At 44.8% G+C, this 24458-nt stretch overlaps 1 long non-coding RNA gene across 1 annotated transcript; it reads right to left on the bottom strand.

Annotated features, from left to right (window-relative positions):
- Positions 1-13477: 13477 nt before the first annotated feature.
- On the bottom strand, positions 13478-18413 carry LOC131484371 (uncharacterized). The gene is made up of 3 exons (XR_009248197.1): positions 17970-18413; positions 17085-17275; positions 13478-14902 (listed from the first exon to the last, which is right to left on the bottom strand). It is a non-coding gene; the product is annotated as an uncharacterized LOC131484371 (long non-coding RNA).
- Between the last annotated feature and the right edge of the window lie 6045 nt (positions 18414-24458).

Consider the following 24458-nt stretch of genomic DNA (forward strand, 5'->3'; position numbering starts at 1 on the left):
CCTGTGCTGGGAGGTCACCTGTGAGGTCTGAGATGAAGAGGGCCTAATATGCGATTTACTGATGTTTTAGCAGATTGCCTGGATCTTGTGAGGAGAAGAGATGGGCAGTGGGGTAATGAGTGGGGGCAGAGTGAAAACAGAGAGGGCTGTTCATCACTGCCGTTCGGGCAAAGGACGGCGGTGGCTTTTACGTTCTTCACTCAACAGGTGAGGAAATTGTAGTGCTTAGGATTTATACTGTTATCACAGACTCTCTAGCCTTTGAAGGAGTGCTAGGGTCTGAGTCATTCACTTTTTGAACCGGGTGAGAATGAGAGTTTAAGTGACGTGCCTAAGCGCAAACTGGCGATTAAGGGAAAGTTCTGGATTCAAAGTCCAGTCTGCCTGGCTCCAATACCAGAACACTTTCATCAGTGCCAGAACGCCGTTCAGAAAAAAAACACAAGTTGATTTCTAGGAATCATTGCCCATGAAAGAGATTATCTTGATTGATAATATTAATCAAAAGAGAAATAAGAGAATATTCTCTCTCTCTCTCTCTCTCTCTCTTTTTACCATTGGCTAATTTATTACTTCATTTTCGGATACTGGAATTACGATACTCATTTTACAGAAAAAAAAATAAGCATAATAACCAGGAAAAGGCACTAATAGAAATCAGTGAAGCAATAACTAATATCCCTAATCAAGGAGTATTGAATCTCTAACTTTTAATATTTTTTTATTTTTTATTTAAAAAAAATTTTTTTTTTAACATTTTTATTTATTTTTGAGACAGGGAGAGACAGAGCATGAACAAGGGAGGGTCAGAGAGAGGGAGACACAGAATCCGAAACGGGCTCCAGGCTCTGAGCCGTCAGCACAGAGCCCGACGCGGGGCTCGAACTCATGGACCGTGAGATCATGACCTGAGCCGAAGTCGGCTGCTTAACCGACTGAGCCACCCAGACGCCCCTCTAACTTTTAATATTTAAAAAACTGGTTCAGTATCTAATGTTTGTGTTTCAGATACTATATGCTTTGCATATGGTATAGCTTCATCCTTAATACGAAACTTTAAGCTGGTATTGTTTCCCCCAATTGATTGGAAAAAAGGAAAAATAAGGCAGGGGTGGCTCACCAGTTAAGCATCCGACTCTTGGTTTCAGCTCAGGTCATGATCTCGCTGTTCGTGAGTTTCAGCCCCGCATCGGGCTCTGCGCTGACGGTGTGGAGCCTACTTGGGATTCTCTCTCTCCCTCTCTGCCCCTTCTCTCTTCACTTTCTCTCTCTCTCTCTCTCTCTCAAAATAAATAAATAAACTTAATTGAAAAAAATTTTTTTAAAGAAAAAATAAGACTCACAAAGTTTGAGTGATTTGCCTCCAATCCTAAGACTGGTAAAAGGCAAAATCGGAATTAAAACAAAACGCTGAACTCTCTCTGTGTGGAGGGGAGGGATTTGGTTGTGGCATCCGGTGGTGTAGCTCCTTCGGAGCTCCCTGACCCCCGTCACCCTCCCCCACATCCATTTACCAGTCAGCCCAGTACAAACGCCCAAGGCTCAGAGTTACCAGGGTCAATAGCAGTCTTATGAGGCCAGTGCTGTAGGCATAGTCAGGATGCTTGAGTTGTGTACTGTTTTCTTTGACTCAGTCACTATCCCATCATGACATTGGTTTGAACTGAAATGACCACGATGGAAAATAAAATAGACCAGTTAAAAAAAAAATCACACAGCAGGTAAAGAAGATTTAAACAGGGCAGGTGGGGTGTGTGTGTGTGTGTGTGTGTAAACAAAAAATTATTATTCTCAGACTCCCTGATGTGGAAAAAAGTGTTGAAATCATGAAAGGGGAGAAAAAATTATCCCTTTTGCAATATAAATTTTTCTCTTTCTAATTCTCTTTTCTTTCTTTCTTTCTTTCTTTCTTTCTTTCTTTCTTTCTTTCTTTCTTCTTTCTTTCTCCCACCCCTGTTCTAATAATTCTGTTTTCAAATATCATTTTTGTTGTTCCTTATGTTATTGGCTTTTTTTTTTTTTTTTTGCAAATGATTGAGCTTATCTGAGAGAGTGGAAACATTGTCCAGATTCTCACGGTTTAATAGCAGGAAAGGATAGACTTTTCCTTCTCATCTATCATTCATGGTTTGGTGCTGTGAGTTCACAAAGCCAGGAGCTTTCAAAAAGTGGAAAATAATACCGGGGAAGTAAGGAGAAGAAGAATGCTAGCATTCTGAAAGAGACTTCCAGCAGCCTGCTGCCCACTCGTATGACACGACATAATCATTCTGCTGGCGGGTAGGGAGCAGAAAATGAATAGATAATCGTACCTCCAACGTTCCATATTACCTCGCGTGAAGGGCAGACGCCCAGGGGACTGACGTACTCGCTTTCCTTAGCAATGGGAGGCCTTTACGTCTGCAAATTAAAGGAAACGATCTGAAGGGCCTTACTGGTTGGAACATCTCAAAGAGCTTGGCACAGTCATGTCTGGTGTATAGAACTCACTACTTACTCTCTCCTTCGAGCAAGGTGGTTTCAAAGCAAATGAGATACCAGTAAGGCGATACGCGTGGAAAATTACAAGTTGTTGTAGACCTTGTTGAGAATCTGGACAATGTTTCCACTCTCTCAGACAAGCTCAATCATTTGCAAAAGAAAAAACGGGGCGCCTGGGTGGCTTAGTCGGTCAACTGCACATGATGCTGAAACTAAGTGGTTAATCCTCTGAGAGTGCCACAGGGCCTTGGCACAGCTTCTTCACCAGCTTGGTGCCCACTTCCCATGATATCATGAGCATCTGGGATGACCCCTCCCGGAAACTACGGGGCCTAGTTACCCTGACTCAGTGTGTCAGTGGCCAACGTGATCAATACTCTGGACGCCTAAGTTCCACTTTCCTTGTCTCCTTTATGGATCAGTAAGTAGATGGGTAAAGTCTAACTCTCAGAAATGCCCCACATAGTGAGAGTCGACATCTCTGTCTTGATCGTAGTTTTTATATCCGTACCTTCTTCTCCACGTTGACATCCTCGAGATTGATCCTCACGATTCATTTTTTCATATTAAGTTTGTCTTATTCTTCAGGTCTGATGTGTGTCACTTACTCCAGCTAGAACTTCCTTCTCTTATCAGGCTCCTGGGTGGCTCAGTCCGTTAAGCTTCTGACTTCGGTTCAGGTCGTGGTCTGTGAGTTCGAGCCCCGCGTCGGGCTCTGTGCTGACGGCTCAGAGCCTGGAGCCTGCTTCCGATTCTGTGTCTCCCTCTCTCTCTGCCCCTCCCTTACTTGTGCTCTGTCTTTCCCTCTCTTTCTCTCAAAATAAATAAACAAACTTAAAAGGAAAAAAAAAACCCACACAACTTCCTTCCCTTATCAGCTACGATTTGCTTTTTCTTTATTCTGGGAGCTTACCTTCCAGTTCAGATAAGCTCCCTGGACCCCATTCCTTGACATTCTCTCCAAGGGTAATGCCAACAATGGATTCACAATGGAGTGCAAAACGAATGTTGTCTTCTGTTCTTCGTGCACTCACGTGCACAACGTCGAACAAACCTGGAAACACAATCACGTACCGTACTGACGTGAGGCTCGAACTTACCAACCGTGAGATCGTGACCTGAGCTGAAATCGTGAGTCGGACGCTTAACCCGCTGAGCCGCCCAGTCCCCCCCTGGGTTTATTTTTCTAAACCTACCCTTAGGCTCTCTCCTTAAATCTACATCGCATGCTACTTTCATGAAAACTTGAATTCAGGCTTCAGAAGTCCTATCAAACGATGGCAATGTAATGTCGCGAGGTAGCCAAATTGATGCTCATATTAGGTAAAAATGGCTTAAAATAAAATTCATTTACAGCACCGTGGTGGAAACAAAAGAAGCAAGATAAGAATAACTATCCGATAGATTTAAAATTAACACCCATCTCAGTAAAAGAGCTTAGAGAATGGACAGATTGCTTTAAAATAGATTTAAAGAGTCAGTGTGGAGTGCTAAGAAATTATCCACGTGTGAGGTTGTGATTCTCAGCGCCTACTTCGGAAAATTTGTCATTGAGATAAAAATTAGAAATGTCATACAGCCTTTAGGAAAGTGGGGTTCCTCATCGTTGTCTGAAGGGTAAATGAGAAATAAAAAAGCAAAAGTGTGGAAGATGAGAGCACATTTGATACCAATATAAAGGACACACAGGATTATTGCGAAAGTAAAATCCATTCTGAGGAATGGATTAAAATGCTGAAAGGCATATAAGAAGTCTGAATACTGGCCCTGTGCGGCACAGTGCACAAAAATCACCACTGTGTGAAGATTATGACTGAGGAAACTTAGCATTTTCATTATTATTATTATTATTTTGCAAATTTACTCTTGAATTGTCATCAACTGTCAGAAAAACATGGGTGTCCTAGCCCAGAATCCAGTTCAGTAATAATCACTTAGAGTGCTGTCACCTCCAAGGGGGCGTTAGACTAGTAGACCGGTGTAGACCCTGGTGTTATAAAGAGCCTGAGAACCCGCAAGGAGAGTTCATAGCTTCTTGGAGCTCTGTCCCTTTGCTATAGAGTGTGGGAAATTGTGTGAGCCGACGTATTTAAAAATTATTTGTCACTGTAAAGCTTGAGACAACTGTACAGGAATATTCCAATACGTTATTGTTATTGTCACTACTATGATAGCTGAATCCTGTTTCAATCTTGCCTTAAACTATAATTTCTTTTTTTGGGGGGGGGTGCAAGAAACACATAGCAGCTGCTCACGGAAGCACAGATACTCGCATTTCAGTCGTGCTGAAAAGAATCTCTCTGTAGTTCAGTGTCTTGTCCTAGTCAGTAACCTGTTCACCCGGACTAGGTCGGCCGATGCCTGCTGTGTATCATTCACTAAAAAACTTGACTAAGCAGATTCTTCAACTCAAGAAGCCACACCCCAACTAGCTGGTGCTGGTGTCGTCTCCATGTTAGTTGAAGCGAACTGAGCCTCCTGGAAGGCAAAAGTGTTTTTTCAGTGTTTACAAGGCAGTGCGTGGCATCAAAAGCATAGACAGAGGTCTTCAGCCAATCCAGTCGCCTTCATGCTGCCCCGTTAATAATTACATTCCTTTTTCAGAGCAGCTCATAAATATGTTACCACTTCAGGCCCGTGGTTTCAAACTGCATAAATGAAAAATGATCAAGGCTTCCTTCCTTGCTGCGAATATTTTAAGTTCCAACATTAATAGGCTCATTTCTCTTTTCTAAGCACCAAAATGAGCATGGAAAATAATGGGTTTCACTTTCCTGATGCCAGAGAAACTACAGAAATGTAGAAACATTGAGGGTTGTTGTAAAAACAAAAAAAAACCAAAAATGCAACCAAATAAAATGAATTCTTGCCTCCTGCAAAATGCTGTCTTTTAATCTGAGATAAACCATGGGATTTCAACGTTATATTCACTTGTACGAAACTCCCATGACATCTCTTCTAGGACTGGGTGAGGTGGAACCGGCTGTAGATGTGTGTTCAGAAATTGTTACTGGTGAAAAAGCAGCACGAAGGGTGACAGCAATGTTCAGAAGAACGCTGGTGTTGGGAACAATGGCCCCGAGATTTCCGAGGTTGAGAAAGTGAAGGCCAACGGGAGGGAATGAGAGCAAATATTTACTGAGCACTTACTATGTTTCTGAAGTTTCCCAGGGGATATGGTTACCCACGTTTCACAGAGGAGAAGACCCAAGTGTCAAAAACGTCCATCTGTCACACCCCTGATCCCGGACAGTTTTTGTTATGCTGTTTCACCGTATTAAAAAAAAAAAAAAAAAAAAAAAGGATAGTAGGGGCGCCTGGCTCAGTCAGTTAAGTGTCCGACTTTGGCTTGGGTCATGATCTCATGGTTGGTGGGTTCAAGCCCCGTATCGGGCCCCACGCTGACAGCACAGAGCCTGCGTGGGATTCTATCTCCCTGTTTCTCTGCCCCTCTCCCGCTCGCTCTCTATCTCTCTCCCAAAATAAATAAGATTAAACTTTAAAGAAAAGACAGTAAAGTAGAAACAAATATTTTGAGGAGAGAATAGGCATTTATACCAAAGAACCACAATCGCTTCAGTTAAACCGAAGCAGGTCCTGTTAAGGGTGACGAGAGGGGACTTAGGGGAGCAAGTCCGCTGTTCTCCTGAGCATCAGGTGAGCTAGGCTATGATGATCATTTGGACTTCATGAAACATTTACTTTACTAAAGGCAAATAATAAAAGAGAAAGGTTTTTATCAACTTTTTTTTTTTTTTAATTTTTTTATTTTTGGGACAGACAGAAACAGAGCATGAACGGGGGAGGGGCAGAGAGAGAGGGAGACACAGAATCGGAAACAGGCTCCAGGCTCTGAGCCATCAGCCCAGAGCCTGACGCGGGGCTCGAACTCACGGACCGCGAGATCGTGACCTGGCTGAAGTCGGACGCTTAACCGACTGCGCCACCCAGGCGCCCCGAGAAAGGTTTTTGGAACGCGAGTTGTGATTTTGGCTTAAAAAATATGGCCACCGTAAGACCCTAGCTTTGTGGTAGGAAGTCATCAACAAATGGGTAATTCATCCAGGTCCTTCCTACTGGCAGTAGTTTGTGTGTGTGTGTGTGTGTGTGTGTGTGTGTGTGTGTGTGGTTGAAGGAGAAGACGGGAGGCTCTCTTTTCTGATTTTGCCGCAAGCCAGCCTTACGCATGGACGATGACTGAAACCCAGCCCGATCAATGTAACTCCGCCTTGTTACGTAGTAAGCAGTTCATCCAGCTTCGATATCCGGTATGGGTTTCATCATCCTTTGGACACTGTCTTAGTGGCTTCTTTGTGCTTCCAAAAGATGGTCTGAAAGCCTGCCTCATCAAGACAGCGTGGCGTGGTGCACAGAACATGGCATTTTGAGACCCAGGATTTGGTCTCATAACAGACTCTGCCGCTTTGTGGCAGCTTGACCTTCATCCCCACCGTCCCTGCCCCACGGTCAAGTTCAAACCTTTGTCACCCCTCTCCTGGGCCTCTTGCCTCTGGTTTCCTACTCTCTGGTTTAGTCAGCTGCTATTTCTGGATAAACTATCCAGTGCACATAGTTTGTCATTTCAATGCCCTGCTTAAGTCTTCAAGATGATTCCTCATCTGGGGCGCCTGGGTGGCTCAGTGGGTGAAGCGTCCGACTTCGGCTCAGGTCATGATCTCGCATTCGGGGGGTTCGAGCCCCACGTCGGATTCTGTGCTGGCAGCTCGGAGCCCGGAGCCTGTTTCAGATTCTGTGTCTCCCTCTCTCTCTGCTGCTGCCCTGCTTGCACTCTGTCTCTCTGTCTCTCTCTCAAAAAAGAAAAAAAAAAAAACATTAAAAAATTAAAAAAAAAGATTCTTCATCACCTAAAAAATGAAATGTGAACTGGCAGGCCCTTTGTGATCCGGTCCACGCCTCCTCCTCCAAGCAGCCCCTCGCACCTCGCTCTTTGCGGCCGCGGATGAGGTCAGATGCGGTTTCCTGGTAAGTTAGGGTATTTTGGGCCTCTGTGCTCGATTTGCCTAATGATCCTGGCGATGCAGCTTTCAAACTGTATTAACCTTCCAGAACCCGTTTTGTTGCTCCCCATTTCAGTGACGGTTAGTTCTTTGGAGGAGAGGAACCGCCGTTGTCCGTCTCTTAAACCCTCACGACACCGCAATGATCTGCTCACTGGAGCGCCTGGCTCGTCCAGGGATCTGAGCTCACGGACGGACAGACTGTGGCGTGTATCCTCTCCATGAAAGAGCCAGGTCCACAGTCTGGCACAGGGCTGCCATTCAGACAGTATTTATTGAACGAATGACATTACTTAAGGCTTCTTGTCTTAAAAACTCTGAATTTATAAGATAGGAGGAAGGACAACACCCGCCTCAGGGAGGGGTTGTGAGAATAAAATTAAAAAAAAAAAAAAAGCGAAAAAGAACTTTTCAATTGTAAAGGTCGTTATGCATCCTAGTTTTTATTATGTTGAGGGAGGTCCTGGGAGTAAAGCTTTGTCTTTTATCTTAAGGGTTTTTATGACGCCACAGATTTGATTCAAAGAGGCAGGAATTGGACCAAAGTCTAAGGATACAGGTCTAAAGATTCCTGTAATAGACAATGTTTGGTGTCATTATGAACATTTTGACTTGCTGATGAGGCACATACTGCTTTTTAATTATCTTAGCTTCAGGAAAAAAAAAAAAAAAAGAGAGATCCATTAAGAAACAAAAGCTTCCTAACAGCTTGGTAGAGCATTATTTGTTCACAACCACTAGCAAATGTATTTTGCCGAATGCCGCAAATCCAGTTTTTAGAGACTGAACCACATCTAGTAATAATTTCATAAATATTAATGGAAAACATGCAAGTGGAAAGTTAAATTAAAATGCTACCAAATGGCCAGCAGGCAGCAGAAAATGAGCAGGAATCTCTCATCAGTGGAATTCATGGTTGTGTAACTTTCATCCTCCCATTAGAGTACAAAACAGAAGTTGATTTTTCTCCCACTTCAAATCAGTTCATGTTGAGGGAAAATGCAAATCAGCTCAATTACTGAAGATTTAGAGACAGGCTATTCTTTGTGGTGAGTCTCCTTTGCCTGGTCTTCGTTGAATGCAGTTGGCTGGACTCATCGACTTTATGACTGTGGTCTTCTCATTGGGTTGCAGGGCAAGACTTCATAAGATTTTGGGGTGGGGAGAGAACAAGCAGTATTTTCTATTCATGCCTCATTGGTTTATCGTTTTGAAGTTCTGGAGTTTTTATGATTCCGTCTTTCAACCGGCATGTTGAAGATAGGATTGACAGAAAGATTTCAGGCTGGGATACAGGAAGAGTCTAGAGTTCTGATTAGCTGGGCTCAGTGATGCTGTGAAAGTTAATTTTGGATTATTTTTAGGATCGGCGTGACTCCTCCATCCCATATTGTATTCGCCCATTCATTTATCCGCCTAGGTGACAAATGTTCACTGAATCCCTGCTATGGACCATGTCCTGTGCTAGGCACTGGGAATGGAAAGTTGAATAAGATGTGGTCACCTGGTTTCCTCCACAGATTTCCCAGGCTAATATAGTACTTACCTCATAGTCGTGTTGTGGTATTGAAGAAGTTACTAGAAGTGAAACGCTTAGAACAGTTCTTACACACGGTGTTGCCTTATAGGAAGCACCGTGTGATGGTAGGGGCAGGGCAGTTGCAAGAGGAGGGACTAACAGCGTGGAAGAGAAGTGGAGAAACTGAGAGAAATCAGACCACTATGGTTTCATATTCATGCATATTTTTCTTACGAGAAAAAAAGGAGGGATTGAAGCACGAAGGGCGGGAGAGTGAGATTCTCACCCCTGTATTCCATAAAGACCATTGTGGCTGTCGTACGGAGGGCGAAATTAAGCTGACAGGCTAGAGGGCTCAGGATGAGTTATAAGGCAATTAAATTAGGTGAAGACAAAAAAGACAGTGGGCTGAACAAAGAGAATAGCATGGAGGAGGAATAATGGGGGAAATAGTTGAGATTTCGAGGAGGGAATTGGTGAATATTGGTAGTTCATCAAAAATGCAAGGCAGTGAGGGAAGACGTGGATTCTCTGTCGATGTCGAGGTTTCTAGAATAGGTGGCTGGTAGACAGTTGAGCCTTAAAGGAAAAAAGTGAAAGTAAAAGAGGGGTGGGTTTTTTTCTTTTGGTGAAAAGACTTCGGGTTCACAGCTTTCTTAAGAACTGTATCACTCAATAGAGAATGCACTTGGCTGGATTCAAACTCTGCCAAACCAGCCGTGCAATTCTTGGACAAGACACTTGACCTTTTTGGATTTCCAGTCCCAAACTCACCTAATGGGATTAATGCCATCCTGATTCAAAAGGCTGTTGAGAAAGTGAATGGAGACCATGTCTACGAGAGCCTCTTACTTGGGATAACAGAACTTAGTATGTGCTAGCCGATCTGACTCTGAAGAGTGGTGATGATTTCACACCAAATGGTTTGTTCTGTTTCTTGCCCAAAGGACAAGAGTTATTCATATACTTGTTTATTCATGCGCTCCATTATTTAGCTGTCTATTCATGCATCTCTTCTTTTAAAATTTTTTTTACATGTATTTATTTTTGAGAGACAGAGAAGGACAGAGCACAAGTGGGGGAAGGGCAGAGAAAGAAAGAGACCCAGAATCCGAAGCGGGCTCCAGGCTCCGAGCTGTCAGCACAGAGCCCGACGCGGGGCTCGAACTCACAAACTGTGAGATCATGACCTGAGCCGAGGTCGGATGCTTCACCGACTGAGCCACCCAGGCGCCCCTACATCTCTTTGGCAAGAATTTATTGAGGCCTTTCTGTGGATGGCTAATGTGTCAGGTGCTTTGACAGGGAGGATTCGCTTTCGTAAGGAGGGATTCCTTTAGGTGGCAACTGTATCTCTGTGCTAAAACCATCATCAGATTTACTTTGATCATATCTGTAACCCTCCTCAATAGTATGAGAATGTAACAAAGATGTCCTTCAGCATTTCAAAGGACCCGTCCTGACCCTTCTCACAGCTATTATGACAACAGAAGGTAGCACTGGATGGTTGCCAGTGAGTTAATATATATTTTCAATTTAATGAAATTACTTGGTGGAAAAATTGTTGATTGTTATGAATAGCAAGAATATTAATAATAACTAAAATCTATCGGGTATTTTCCAATGACTTATACTTACATCTACTATCTCAATTAATTCTATGAGGTGAGTTCATCTTCCCTACCCCCCAGAGTTTGCAGATGAGGAGATCTGGCCTAAGTGAGGATAAATATCTTGGTTATTTGACAGAGGTTAAAGGTCTTAGTTATTTGATAGATTGAGCTGGGACTGGTACCTAGGTTTGTGTGAATGCAACCCCTATTATACTTGCTTGTAATGTATTATGATTGAGTAAAATGTTGATGTAGCATGTTGCCCATATTTCAATATGTTCAGAAGGTAATGTTATCTTGACTTCTCTAGTCTGAGTCGATTTCCTCTGTCTGTACGTGTGTGTGTGTGTGTGTGTGTGTGTGTGTGTATAGTACATACACCTCTTTTAGCATACCGCCTACTCTTCTGTTGTTCAGTTGACTTACTTCTCTGTTTCCTTTCCTCTAATACGAACTTCTTAGAGGCAGGGACCATGTCTTTTGATCTTGTACTTGGCAAACAATGAACAGCTGGAACACATTTGAGGAAGGAATGTGTGTATATATATTAATTACAGATTAAAAGTATTTTCTAGTGCTCATCAGAATCTTTCTGCCTTTGATAAAACTAAGGATTTATATTGATGATTATACTTTAACTGATGTAGAAGGTTAGGCTTCCAAAATCTTGTCAAAAGCAATCTGGCCCAAAAAGCCTCTGATGCTCAATGATGAACTCTCTCTTTTGTGTTTCCACGTCGTTGCCTCTATTACTGGATGTTTATTTGTAAATTAGAGTTAAATGTCTATCTCATTTCATATATCTTGATTTAGCTGCACTGACATTGACTTCAGCTGACAGAGCTGCATGGAGACTGTTGTGCTTCCCTAGGAACCAAAGATGCTGGAGCCCTTCCAGTCAGGGCCCTTGTATCCACCTGAGGTGAAAGTCTTTCCCCCCCGAAGCCAGTCTGAAAGGGCCGGAAAAGGTAACTATACCATCAGGTGCCCAGAGATCAGTGCAAAGACCTCAGAAAGAGGAAAACACAAGGAAATGCAACACCAACAAAGGAACATAACAACTTTCCAGCAACTGACCTCAAAGAAATGAAGATCTACAAGTCACCTGGAAAAGAATTCAAAATAAATTTTAAGGAAGCTCAGTGATATTCAAAAGAACGCAGATAGACGTCTCGATGAACTCCAGAAAGCTATACCTGAACTAAATGAGAAGTTTAACACAGAGAAACACATCATAACAAAGAACCAAACCAAAATTCTGGTGTGAGGAATACAGTAAACAAAATGAAAAAATTAAACGTAGACTTGAAGACAGATCTCTTGATATCTAGTCAGAAGAGAAAAGGCAAAAATTAGAATGAAAAAGAGCAAAGAAATCCTATGAATATTATGGGACACCAGAAAGACAAACTCCTGCATTATGGGAGTCCCAGAGGAGAGGAGAGAGAAAGGGACAGAAAACTTATTTGAAGAGATAATGCTTGAAAACTTCTTCAGTCTGGGGAAAGATATGGCCATCCAGGCACAAAAAGTTCAAAGAATCCCAACCAGAGATTTTCACCAAGACACATTATAATCAAGCTCTCAAAAATCAAAGCAAAGAGAATTTTGAAAACAAGAGAAAGAAGGTTCATCACATACAAGGGAATGCCAATAAGACTATCAGCAATTTCTCAGCAGAAACCTTATAGGCCAGGAGAGAATTGGATGATATACTCAAAGTGCTCATGCATGCGTGCGCACGCGCACGCGCGCGCGCGCACACACACACACACACATGTCAACCAAAAATACTTTACTCGGAACCCTTTAAAATTTTTATTTTATTTTTGCCATTTGTCTTCTAGCCTAGCACCCTTGGCCAAGTGTTTTGGATTCTCTCTTGCAGTTTCCTCATCACTTTCCAAAAATGGAATGATAAGAATTCTATTGGATCACGACGTTCAATGACCAAAATTTGATTCTTAAGTATCTGACATATTTAAGTCTGAAAAATCAAAGGGAGGCCGTCAAAAGGGTTCTCTGGAAAAGCAGACAAGCTCAGTGAACACAGAAACAATTTCCAATTCTTCTATCGAGGCCGGGGGCTTGGGGAGCAGAGTCTGTGTGCCCTGTGAAAGGGATCAGGAGGGCAAAGCCCTGGGCTACAACTGCCATGCTTAATGGGTATTCCTGCCTCCCTCCGGATTCTGTGAAACCTCTCCATGACCTTGCTAATAAACCCAGAATTTCGCTTATGTTAGAGTAAATAAGTCACTTGCAATGGAAACATTCTTTAATAATGTACAGTCTTAGTCACTGCTCTTCCAACTGTGAAAAGTAGTCAATTTCTCCAAAAAAGTGCTTTTGAAACGTACTAAATGAGATGATATGTATAGATGCCCACTACAGGATTCGGCACATGGTGGGCACTCTCTAACCATGGATTGCTTCCTTCCTTCCTAACGGAGAGTAGAGCTGGAGGAAGGTATTTAATATATATCCACCAGTCCAAACATCTGCTGTCTAAAGGGAAAATCGAGGCCCCTGGAGGTGACATGACTTAGCGATCTGCAACTCCTGTCTCCAGTTCTGTAAATTTACATTCTCCACTTTTTCCACGTGTCGATTTTCTTGGATAGTGTGGAAAGTGAATTCTATGGTGGCAATGGTAAAAAAAAAAAAAAAAAGAAAAAAGACGTAATAGAGAAGTAGACACCCAAGCTTCCTGCATAGATATCTCTACAGCATAAGTATTCATCAAATATTCACCAAGGTCTTGCTGTTGTTAGAACACGGGGTATCCAAAAGTGTAAATCACGGATCCGGCTCCCAATCTACGTTGGAAATAAATAAGTAAATGATAGCCAGTTCTTATTTTAGCTCTTGTGTTTGTGGTAGACAGGGAAGGATTTCTTTATATTTTTAGCATGACGACCTTCTAGGATAGGTTGGATTAACCCATTTTACAGATGAGGAAATGATGGTTTTAGTGAATTTAGACAAAATATACGTAGTAAGTGTCAGAGCTGGTGGGGAGGAGAGCAAGGGACAAGTCTGATTCTGCCTCCTGTACTTGCGCCCGTGACGTTCCAGCTTGAAAAACAGTCAGTCGGACTGGAGCGGAAAAAGATTGCCTCAGATCATTTGCTCCCATGGAGCTTTTTTCCCCTGATTTCCCCAGATGCCATCAGCCTCAAAATCTGCCTTTCCTACCCCCTAGCTCTGTGAGTCAACTTCATTAAGTTCAAAGAATCCCTGAGTAGTTGTACATTGAATTTTAACCCTCAAGTGAGTGGTGACTGGAGGTCACCCTCTGTGCCGGATACAAGCCCGTCGTATGTGATGAATGCCTGAAAGCTACAATTTGGCCCGGAAATCCAAATCCAACTCTGGACTGATTCCGCCACGTCAGGAGATGGTGGGATCAAAACTTCACTTAGGGCTGGTGGTTGAAATGAGTTATTAAAGATCATTCTTTAATAAAAAGTGGTAATGATCTCAGCATTAACATTTCTAATTTCACTGAGCCCTGATTAAACCTTTTCTTTCAGAAGGAGGATATTGAAAGTGTGAGACAGGTCAATTATCGAGGGGAGAGATGCTCTCCAATATTTATGCGTAAAGCTGAGTTATGCACGCTTTATAACGCGCACCAGGTGATAGTTGGGGAACAACCTCCATCTTAGCTAGTCAGGTGTCCCTCCAACATTCTTTCAAGAGGGGGATTCAAGGGAGGCCCATACTGATTTTACAAGCATGGGACTTTGCCCTTGACCCTGCAGGCTGGGCTTACTGTTGTGTCTTCTGTCTGTCCTTTGAAGTGGAGATTGTCTGGTTACCTGCCCTTTTCCCTCACCAGTGACCGCCCCTCAAGGACAGCGATGATGATGTAAGTACCTTTATGTCCTCCGCACGAAGCATAATGCTTGGCACGGAGCAAAAACCCAATACATGTTTGACAAACGAAATGACTAAAGGGCTGATTAATCTGAATGGCTCCCGTTTTCATTTAGCAGCATCCCGACATCAATCCTGTACGCTCCCAGATAATTTATTTCTTTTTTAACCTGCAGAGCAAAATGCTTTAGCAAAGCACGTGGGGCGGGGTGGAAGGGAAGTTAAAGAAAATAACCCACTGAGAATAATAAAATGCAAACTTACATCTCCTGAATTTCAGAATGAAAGGTGGCGTTTCAGATCCCATTTCCCGTGTGAATTTTTGGCTCGCGTTTTCTAACAGGAAAGCTAAAAACGGATCTTTTCACAAAAGAGGTATTTTTCTTCTTGGCCTGGAAAATCAATTTCCATGTTAATCTTGCTCCTTGGAATGTCCTCCCCCACCCTCTCCCACCTAGCAAAATACTCTTCATCTTTCACAGCCCAGCTCAAATGGCAGCTCTTTCAATAATGATAATCACAGCTAATATCTAAAGAGTATTAACTCTGGGATGGGGCTGTGCTAAGTGTTTTACAGAAATTACGTCCCTTGCTGTTCACAAATCTCCATCAGATCAAGACTACGGTTTATCACACGTCTGCAGATGAGGAAGCTAAAGGCTAGAGAGGTGATGTCACTGCTGGAGCTTCCTCATGAAGTGGTTCGTAGGTTGGAACGCATGGCTCTTGACTTCAGTGGGACTTTAACCACAAGGACACACTGTCTCCCTCTGAGGCCACCTGTGACTCTTCAGACAGAGCCAGCCTTTCTCTTTATTAAGACTCAGCACCGGCCCTGGCCAACTTTTAATCTGCCCATCCTCCAGTGACTACCACAGCCGGTTCTCCGTGACTCCAAGCTCAGCACTTACAATAGCAATTTAAGTAACAGAGTTGGGCCAGTCTGCTTCTCTCACTCCTTTGCTCCTTGGACTCCCCCGTCTTTGGCCACTGCCATTGTAGTTTCCTCTGTCTCTGCCTCATCTCTGCTGATCCAATTTCTTACTCATCTTCAGTTTTTACTTGTCTTCGACATGCTCTCCATCAAGAACCATCTTGTGTTCTCCCTGTCTAACAGGGCACCAAGAGAGGAAGACGTACATAGGCAGCGTTGTCCTAAAAAGGGTGATGAGTGTGTTTTATTTCTTTATTAATTCTTTGCAAGTGATGACTGCGGTCTGGGACATTCGTGCCTATCCCCACAGCCCCGGTAGAGCACAGAAGGGATTTAGCGCTCAGGTTCAAGGTGGATCTCCCCACCTGACCCTAACTTTTCTGACAAGTGATGCTTATCAATCCTGAAAGGTGTTGTGAGTTAGACTTCCTTTTCTCCAATCACGTTTCCTTCTTAGAAGAATGCTTTCATATATAATCTCACAATAGATACTTCTGAGGTAGTCAAAGATAAAAGCATCAGCACATAAATCACATCCTGGCAAAGTGCGATGGGGGCGGGTGGGGGGCACCCATGGGACTTGGAAGGCTAAAGCAAGAGAGAGATCGCCTGGGGTTTTGTTTTGCTGTTTCCACGGAAGGCAGATGTGAAGCATCCCCGAGATTAGTGTAAAATCCTCACCGTGTTAAGAATTAAATAATGAAATGGTTCTCTTCTCCTCAGGAGAGATAAACTCATATCTTACGAAAGTCGCGTACGCATGTTTTCTTCCTATCTCAGATATATCACATAAGTTGACCACCTTTTTCTGTATATACTAGTGTCATGGAAAATAATCAATTCAGAGGAACCATGAAAACATGGTTAAGAAAATGGATAATCGTAGGGGCGCCTGGGTGGCTCAGTCGGTTGAGCGGCCGACTTCGGCTCAGGTCACGATCTCGCAGTCCGTGAGTTCGAGCCCCGCGTCGGGCTCCGTGCTGAGATCTCAGAGCCTGGAGACTGTTTCAGATTCTGTGTCTCCCTCTCTCTGACCCTCCCCCATTCATGCTCTGTCTCTCTCTGTCTCAAAAATAAATAAAACTTAAAAAAAAAAAAAGAAAAAAAAAGAAAATGGATAATCGCTCATCAGCCGTGGCTTGGAGCAGGGCCTAAACGCCCCGTGCTTCGGTGTTTTCACTGGAAAACTAGGGTTAGTAACAGTAACAACTATTTTATTGGATTGTTGTAGAGACTGAATGATTTAATACATGCAATGTCTTCTCGTGACTACTAATACTCGTTCACCATTATTATTACCCAGTGGAGACAGCACTGACTTGGGAGAGAGAAGACTTAAGTCTCATCTCTTAACCAGCCGGGTAGCCCCAGGAAACTCAATCTTGCTGGACGGAAGAAAGCTTCCAATGTGGGCCTTGCTGGCAGGTACAGCTTCATGTGATGCTACGGTCTATGCTGCCCTCGGTTTCCCAGCAGCTCAGGCTGCCTACAGCCGATCATTGTCACCTCCAGCCACAAATCTACTCTCCCTCTCCCTCCTTCCAGGCTTGTACCGTGTGGGCACGTGGTACCAACATAGGGAACATCCCTATGTTGGGATCCGAAATGGTGAGAACAGCCCCAGCAGTGGTGTCTCCCACCTTGCACCCTTGCTCAAGCGGTCCTCCTCGCCTTGCCACTGTCTGGCTAACTCGTCTGCTTAGAAGACACTTCTGGGAAGGGCTTGCTGACTCCCTGAGTCCGATTAGAAGCCCTTCCTTGGCATTCGCTTTACATAACCCAGAGTCGTCACGGTGTATTTTAATGTCCAAATCTTTCACCAGAGGGGCATCTACATGGGGAAAAGATTGTATCTGTTACATTTTTTAACTTTGTTTTTATCATTATGCTTTTTAAAGCGTGCGTCTTTTTAAAGCATCTGGTGCCCAGAACATCCTGAACATGTAGTATGAGCTTCACGAATGTCGGTCAAGACGCTGGCTGCATGGAAGGACCTTTGTCTTCTCATTTGTTTAAAAAAAAAAAAAAAAAAAAGGAAGGGGGGAGTTGATGTTCCGGAGCTGGGGCGGGGGAGGGGTGACAGCGGCTCATGAAAATCACCCATTGGGTTGCTAATTCTACACGAACCTGCCAACAGCTCATGAGAAGCCCGGGCCTAGATTTTTAATTCCACCTCGGTGTCCATGAAGGTCGTACAGGGTACGGGGAGGGTGGGGAGGGAAAAGGAAATCCGTGAAGTATTTCTCACATTTCTGAAAGCTGGATGGCCTTGCTTATCCATCAAGAGTCTATCTAAGCCAAGTCAGCTTCGTGTCCCTTTGCTTTTAGGTGGAATTGCGTTATTTCAAAGGGCTCCCCCTTATCTTTCATGTTGACCAGATATTCTGATGGCAGTTAGCTTTTTGTCTTTGACTATTTTAGAATGATAATGAAAATTAGTTATTATTTTATACATCCACTTTTACAGGTCGGAAAAACTATTCCAACACTGACAACGAGCGGCGGTAATTCAGTAACGAATTTACCTGAAGGTTCCAAGTAGGGACAACGGCAGAAGAGATGGCGGCCATCTTGTTCCTTTTCTGGCTTTTCCGGAAGCTCGGTGTATTTGTCTGCTAGGCCTTCGACAACAAAGCACCACACAGAGTGGCTTCCATAACACGGATTTGTTGTCTCGGTTTCGAGCCTGGAAGTCTGAGAGCAAGATGTCAGTCAGCACGAGTGTCACCTTCTGAGGGCTGGGAGGGAGAATCTGTTCCACCCTCTCTTTTTGACTTGCAGACGTCTGCGTTCTCCCTATATTTTCTCACATCAGCTTCTCTCTCTGCATGTCTGCATGTAAATGTCCCCTTTTAGTAAGATCACCAGCTATGTTGGATCAGAACCCGCCCTAATGGCCTCACTTTAACTTGAATGCCACTGTAAAAACCCCTATCTCCAAGCAGAGTCACATTCCGTGGTTCTGGGGATTAGGATGGAACCATCTGAATCTCAGGAGGGGCACAGTTCAACCCATCACACTGGGGGACTACTCAGACCTGGGGTGTTGTGACCTCCAGCATGGTGTTGGCACCTTCAACATTTACCACTCACCACGGACCCTCCAGCCTGACTTCATGCCTCATGCATTTAGAGAGAAGCACTTGGATACCATTTCCTGAATTCTAATTCCTCTTTTCGTGCTGCAAAGCTGTTATTCTCTTTGGTATCTCCTTTCATCAACCTGGCTGCCAACCAATGTCTAAAAAAAAAAAAAAAAAAAAATCCCAACACTGCAAGCTGAGTTCCTGCCTCGGGTCGATGTGGGTTTATTGATATTCCAGCATGGTTTCCTCCGCGATTTATGCTCTGCAGTTTGTGAACCACAGACCCAAGGGGAAAGGAGATGGTGAAAGAGGGGATGTTTCGATCACTTTATATGCAGTAAGCGAATCTCAATTTCCTGCTATGTTATTTCAGAGTCCTTAAATATCCTTTTCTCAGCCTGGACATTAGAAATTGCAAAAGCTCTACATTCTTCGGAATGAAATATGAATCCTGGAGGAACCAGAATGAGAGCAACCTCTTAATGGGAACGTAGCTGCGGACACATGAATCCTTGTCCGATTTGGGGTGAAGGGAAGATGCCTATGTTGGGATCCGAAATGGTGAGAACAGCCTCAGCTCTATGAGAGACCTTATTGTTTCTGTATCTCGAAGGCAGGAACCAGACCCCTCATCCTCGTTCCCCCCCCCCCCCCCCCCCCCCCCCCCCGTGTAGGCACAAAGTGCAAGAGAGCGAAAGAAATGGGGATGGTTATTTAGAGTGTTGCTCTCTGCTCAGGACAGGGCTTCCGAAACCATACAAACCACGATGGCGTAGGGAGCTCCGCAGAGCAAGATTTAGGCTAGAAGAAAGCGCACAATGGTAGAACTGGAGAGAACTCCGAAATTGTCTGTGAGAAGGAACAGAGACGCGCACCTCCCTTTCTTAATGTGTGTGGGTTTCATAAGAAGGCAAAAACCAGGCCATTGTCTGTAAGAACACGATAGCTTCGGGGCGCCTGGGTGGCGCGGTCGGTTGAGCGTCCGACTTCGGCTCAGGTCACGATCTCGCGGTCCGCGAGTTTGAGCCCCGCGTCGGGCCCTGGGCGGACCGCTCGGAGCCTGGAGCCCGCTTCCGATGCTGTGTCTCCCTCTCCCTCTGCCCCTCCCCCGTTCATGCTCTGTCTCTCTCTGTCTCAAAAATAAATAAAAAAACATTAAAAAAAAAAAGACGAAAATAAATAAAAATAAACATTAAAAAAACCTTTTGTGTTTCAAAGGACACATCAAGAAAGTAAAGAAAACACACAAATTGTGGGAAAATATTTGCAAATATCTGATAAGGGACTCATATCTAGAATACATAAAGAACTCTTACAACTCATGGGGTGCCTGGGTGGCTCGGTCGGTTGAGCGTCCGACTTCGGCTCAGGTCACGATCTCGCGGTCCGCGAGTTCGAGCCCCGCGTCGGGCTCTGGGCGGACCGCTCGGAGCCTGGAGCCCGCTTCCGATGCTGTGTCTCCCTCTCCCTCTGCCCCTCCCCTGTTCATGTTCTGTCTCTCTCTCTCTGTTTCAAAAATACATAAACATTAAAAAAAAAAAAAGAGTATGATAGCTTCTAACATTCTATTTCTGGCTGAGCGTAGAAATAATTACAGGTGGCTTGCACAGACAGAGAGACAGACAGGGTGAGGGAGACAGACACGGAGGGGACAGGATGGTGGAAGTTTCCATCCCGAGCTCGCAGAATACCAGCCCATTGGCTATACAAGTCTCCAAATGGATTGACTTAGTAACGAGAGCTCACTAGAAAGAAAATGTGACGCTGCTGGAGGGTTCTGCTCCAGAAGCTACGGGCAGTTTGTTTCCAAGCCTTGAGGCTTGCACAGCAGTAATTAGCAGCAACAATAAGTACTTCAGATGTGTGGCACCGTTTGTGGGGTCCTCTAAGCAGCCCTCCAAGGCCGGGGTGGGGAGCCCCACTGACGGGCCAACTTCTTCTGATCGTAAAGAGTCCGCAGTTGGGAATCTGAGGTCCAGGTGTCATCTTCCTTGCCCATGCCTAGCTGGAAGAACCTGAGCCCCCCAGGAAAGCCCTCAGAGACAGGACTAGAACTCGGGTTTCTTTGGCAGCAGCCGAGAAGTGCGTTCACCTCACCTTTTCCCTTTCCTCCCAGACTATGGATTTTCTTAGGTCGGCTCTGCCCTGTGACTTCTTTGATATCGGGAAGTCTGTCTTCTCTATGGTGGGTTTTGTGTGCAGACCGGCTGAGGAGACGACAGAGAAATTGCACCACCTGAAGGGATTATTTTTTTCCCCAATTCGTTACCCTCAGGAAGCTCTTGTATTTGTGGCCCAAACCCAAAGACCGTGCTCTTCAGCGAATCTCTGGTCATCAACTCGACTGGATTATTCCCTTCTCTTCTTGGCGTTCTCCCTTGCACTCTTATTTACTAACTGTCCACTAACTGGGTGTAAGCATTGGGCACTCCTGATGACGGTCCATGCTATGAATTTCAATCTGGTGGTCAGTGCGGTGGTCCACCTAAGTCCACCGGATCTAATCCTGTCATACGTAAAACCCTTCATTGGCTCCTCTACCTAAAAATCAAAGCCCAAGCTCCCGTGGCCGTTGAGGGGGATGTGGGTGGGCGCGAGGATGGGAGACACAGCTGGACCAAGGCAGGGGTGGGTCGTAGAGGACCACCTGGTTAAGGAACTTGGCCTTGGGAGCAAACGAATCTGTAAACGAAGGAGTTGAGCTAATAACCTCTAGCGCCTAGCTTGCTCTCCATTCTGTGATTTGATTTGTATCATAAGCCCAGTGTCACGGTACTTAGGACACCGCTGTGGGTTGCGTGGTTATTGAATTGCTGCTTTTTTGCAAGTATCGGTTCAGTTACTCTGTGCCTTTACTGTCGTGGTGTTGAAAAACATCAAGGTAATAACACGATGTGGTTCCTATCCTCCAGTAACGTACAAGTGTGGGAATTATGAGGTCCGCTATTGTTGCTTTTCGTATTTATTTGTTGGGAACATGTTTATTGAATGTTATAGCTGTGTATTAAAATCATATGATCATGGATTCTAGAATCAGACAGTATGGATTCAAACTCTAACTATATCACTTACTGTGTGACCTTAGGCAAGTCACTTGACTTCCTGTTTTCTCGTCTATCCAATGGGGATAATGATTACCCCTTAGCTTTGTGGAGAGAATTAAAAGGGGTGACGTCACTGAAGTATATAGTGCTGGGGCTGGCCCGTGGTGAGCAGCTGGGAAACATGATCTTGCTGTATTTTTTTTAAGCTTTTAAAAAATTTATTCATTTTGAGAGAGGGAGAGAGAGAGGGCAAGTAGTGGAGGGGCAGAGAGAGAAGGAAAGAGAGAGAATCCCAAGGAGGCTCTTGCACTGACAGCTCAGAGCCCGATGCAGGGCTCGAACTCATCAACTGTGAGATCGTGACCTGAGCTGAGGTCAAGAGTCAGACGTTTAACCGACTAAGCCTCCCAGGCGTCCCCATCTTGCAGTATATTCTGTTGTGGCATGTGGCACTGAAGACATGACATCATACCAGGTAGCCATGCATCACGCCATCAAGGGATGGCGAACGATAGACAAATAACCAAAAAAAGTGATTTCTGTTGGAAAATTAGCACTACAAGAGAAACAGGCACCGTGCCGTCGGAGAGACAAAGCAGATTCCACAGTGGAAGGAGTGTCTGGGAAAGCCTCTCTGGAAAGGTGACATTTAAGCCCCCATTTGACATATGAGAAGAGTCATTCATTGAAAATGCCAGGCAGAGTGAGTCCCAGCGGAGGGACCAGCAAGCATAAAGCCTTTGCAGCAAAATGGAGCTTGGCATGCTCTAGGAAGGAACAGAGGAGCAAGTGTCCCACGGCTCAGTGAGCAGAGGGGTGGGGTGGTGGGAGGTGCAGCCGGGGCGGGTACAGGGACAGATCCTGCCGAGACTTGCAGGCCCGGGTCCAGAGTTTGGGTGTCATTCCCAATGTAAGGGACAAAGCGGCAAAGGGACATGATGTGATTTTTGTAGCCTTGCTTAATATGGACAAACGGTTGAGCTAATGTCTTCCAGGCCCTCCGGATCAAGGAGTGGGTGCAGATTTTAAAAGGCAGGGAACAAAATCGCAGGCTCTGGCAGAAAATCGGGAGGCACTTATTGGGAGTGAGAATGGCCTTCATTTCTGGAAATATTGTAGGGAAACAGGAACCATCCCTCAGAGGCGCCTGACAATGCAATCCCGCTTCTGAAGGGCAGACACATATCCATGGTTGGTTGCATTTGGCAGAGCGAGAATTAATTCTAAGTGCATGCCCTGGGAGAATTCAGTTTGCTATTTAGTATGCCAGGCCCTGTGCTGGGCTAAGGACACAAAGATAAATCAGACGCACAGAGTCACCGGCTCCTAAAAGGCTTCGTCTTCTGCTGCTGGAGGCTGGCTGATGGCAGCCGGTCCAGAGGGGCAATGAGGGAAGGGGCTGCCTGACGGATTCCATGCTGGCACAGAGAAGGGAGAGGTCTGCTCTCTGGGGAGCCCAGGAATGGTGTGACAAAGGAAGTAATGAGAGGAAGTCACCTTCTCTGGATGTCCCTCACCTCCCATCTATCTCAGCCAAATGGATTCGCCCTCAATTTCATTTCCTTGGAGTCTAGTTTGCTCCCAAGGTGAGAAAGTGCTAATTTGAGACACTGACCCATGGTGTAAAGGAAGATGGGCTTGGAGAGGGTCATGTGCTCTCCCGTGCAAACAGGATATTTCGGGCTGAGTGGGGCTTACTAAGAAAAAGTCTTCACTTCAAGATCCCCAATTTTTAGTTTTGAGAATTTTTGCCCTACAATTGAGAGTCACGAGAAGAGAGGATTATGAGAAGTCATAGGACGTGAACCGTCCTTACAAACATCGTTCTTCACATTGAAGTGGCGTAGCTTATCAGGCATACATTTATTAATCTCATCATTTGTGCACCCATCAATCCAGGCGACATTTCTTGAGCACTTGTACAGCAGGCATCGTGTTAAATTCTGGGGGTTCCGCACGAACCGGGCACCATCCCTGTCCTTAAGGTTCTTACGGTTCCAGGGAGAATCATATAAATAAATACGCTTCACCGCAGTGGCAGCTGGCACTTTCTGTATGACCCGAAAGGGTAAAACTAAGACCAATAGATGCATATTACCAGCGGATGGAATTCAGTTGAATATTAAGAATGACTTTCTAACGGTTGAGGTGGTCAAGGGCAGGTAGAGTTTTCTGCTCCCATACAGGATCCTCTCCCCAAGATGGCGGGCACAAGGCAAACGTTAGTACTGCAGCTGGACCATGTGGAGGACATTGCAGGAGGGACTGTGTGGTTCACTTTCAAGTCCAGCTATGCTCAGACCAAACCTTGGTTTAGGTAAGGAAGAAACTTCGTACAGTTTAGAAGATGGGGTTGGGTGACTCTTAAATGACAGGTGGGCTAGAATCTAGAGCCCTGCCGAAGGATTTGCTGAACAACTTTGGCCCTTCACTCATTGATCAGGTGCACCCACAGATACATGGGATCCTTTAAGGATCTGATAAAGTGTGAAACCAGCTAGAAGCCACGGGACTCATATATATGTGAGAATATAATGAGCGTAGAACACAGATACGCCCAACTGAGTTTTCTGCTTAAAATCCTAATATCCTTAATATCTTTCAGGATGAAGCCTGGGCCCTTGCCATCAATCAGAGGGTTTCTCATGATCAGTTCCTGCATCTCCTTTCCCCTGTCCTCTTTCACTCTCTATGCCCCCCGTCAGGGTATGCTGCCTTGTCTCCGGCCTCCAGAAGCAGGGGTCTCCTCCGGGGAATGCCCCCCCCCCCCACAGTGCCTTGTACAGCGATTGACAAACACCAACAGTGTTTTCCTACCGAAGCTTCGGAAGGGGTGAGGTCAGATCTCACCCTGTCATTCAGTCACGGGTAGGGCTGCAACCAT

The sequence above is a fragment of the Neofelis nebulosa genome, chromosome 9 (assembly GCF_028018385.1).
Source record: "Neofelis nebulosa isolate mNeoNeb1 chromosome 9, mNeoNeb1.pri, whole genome shotgun sequence".
Lineage (NCBI taxonomy): Eukaryota > Metazoa > Chordata > Mammalia > Carnivora > Felidae > Neofelis > Neofelis nebulosa.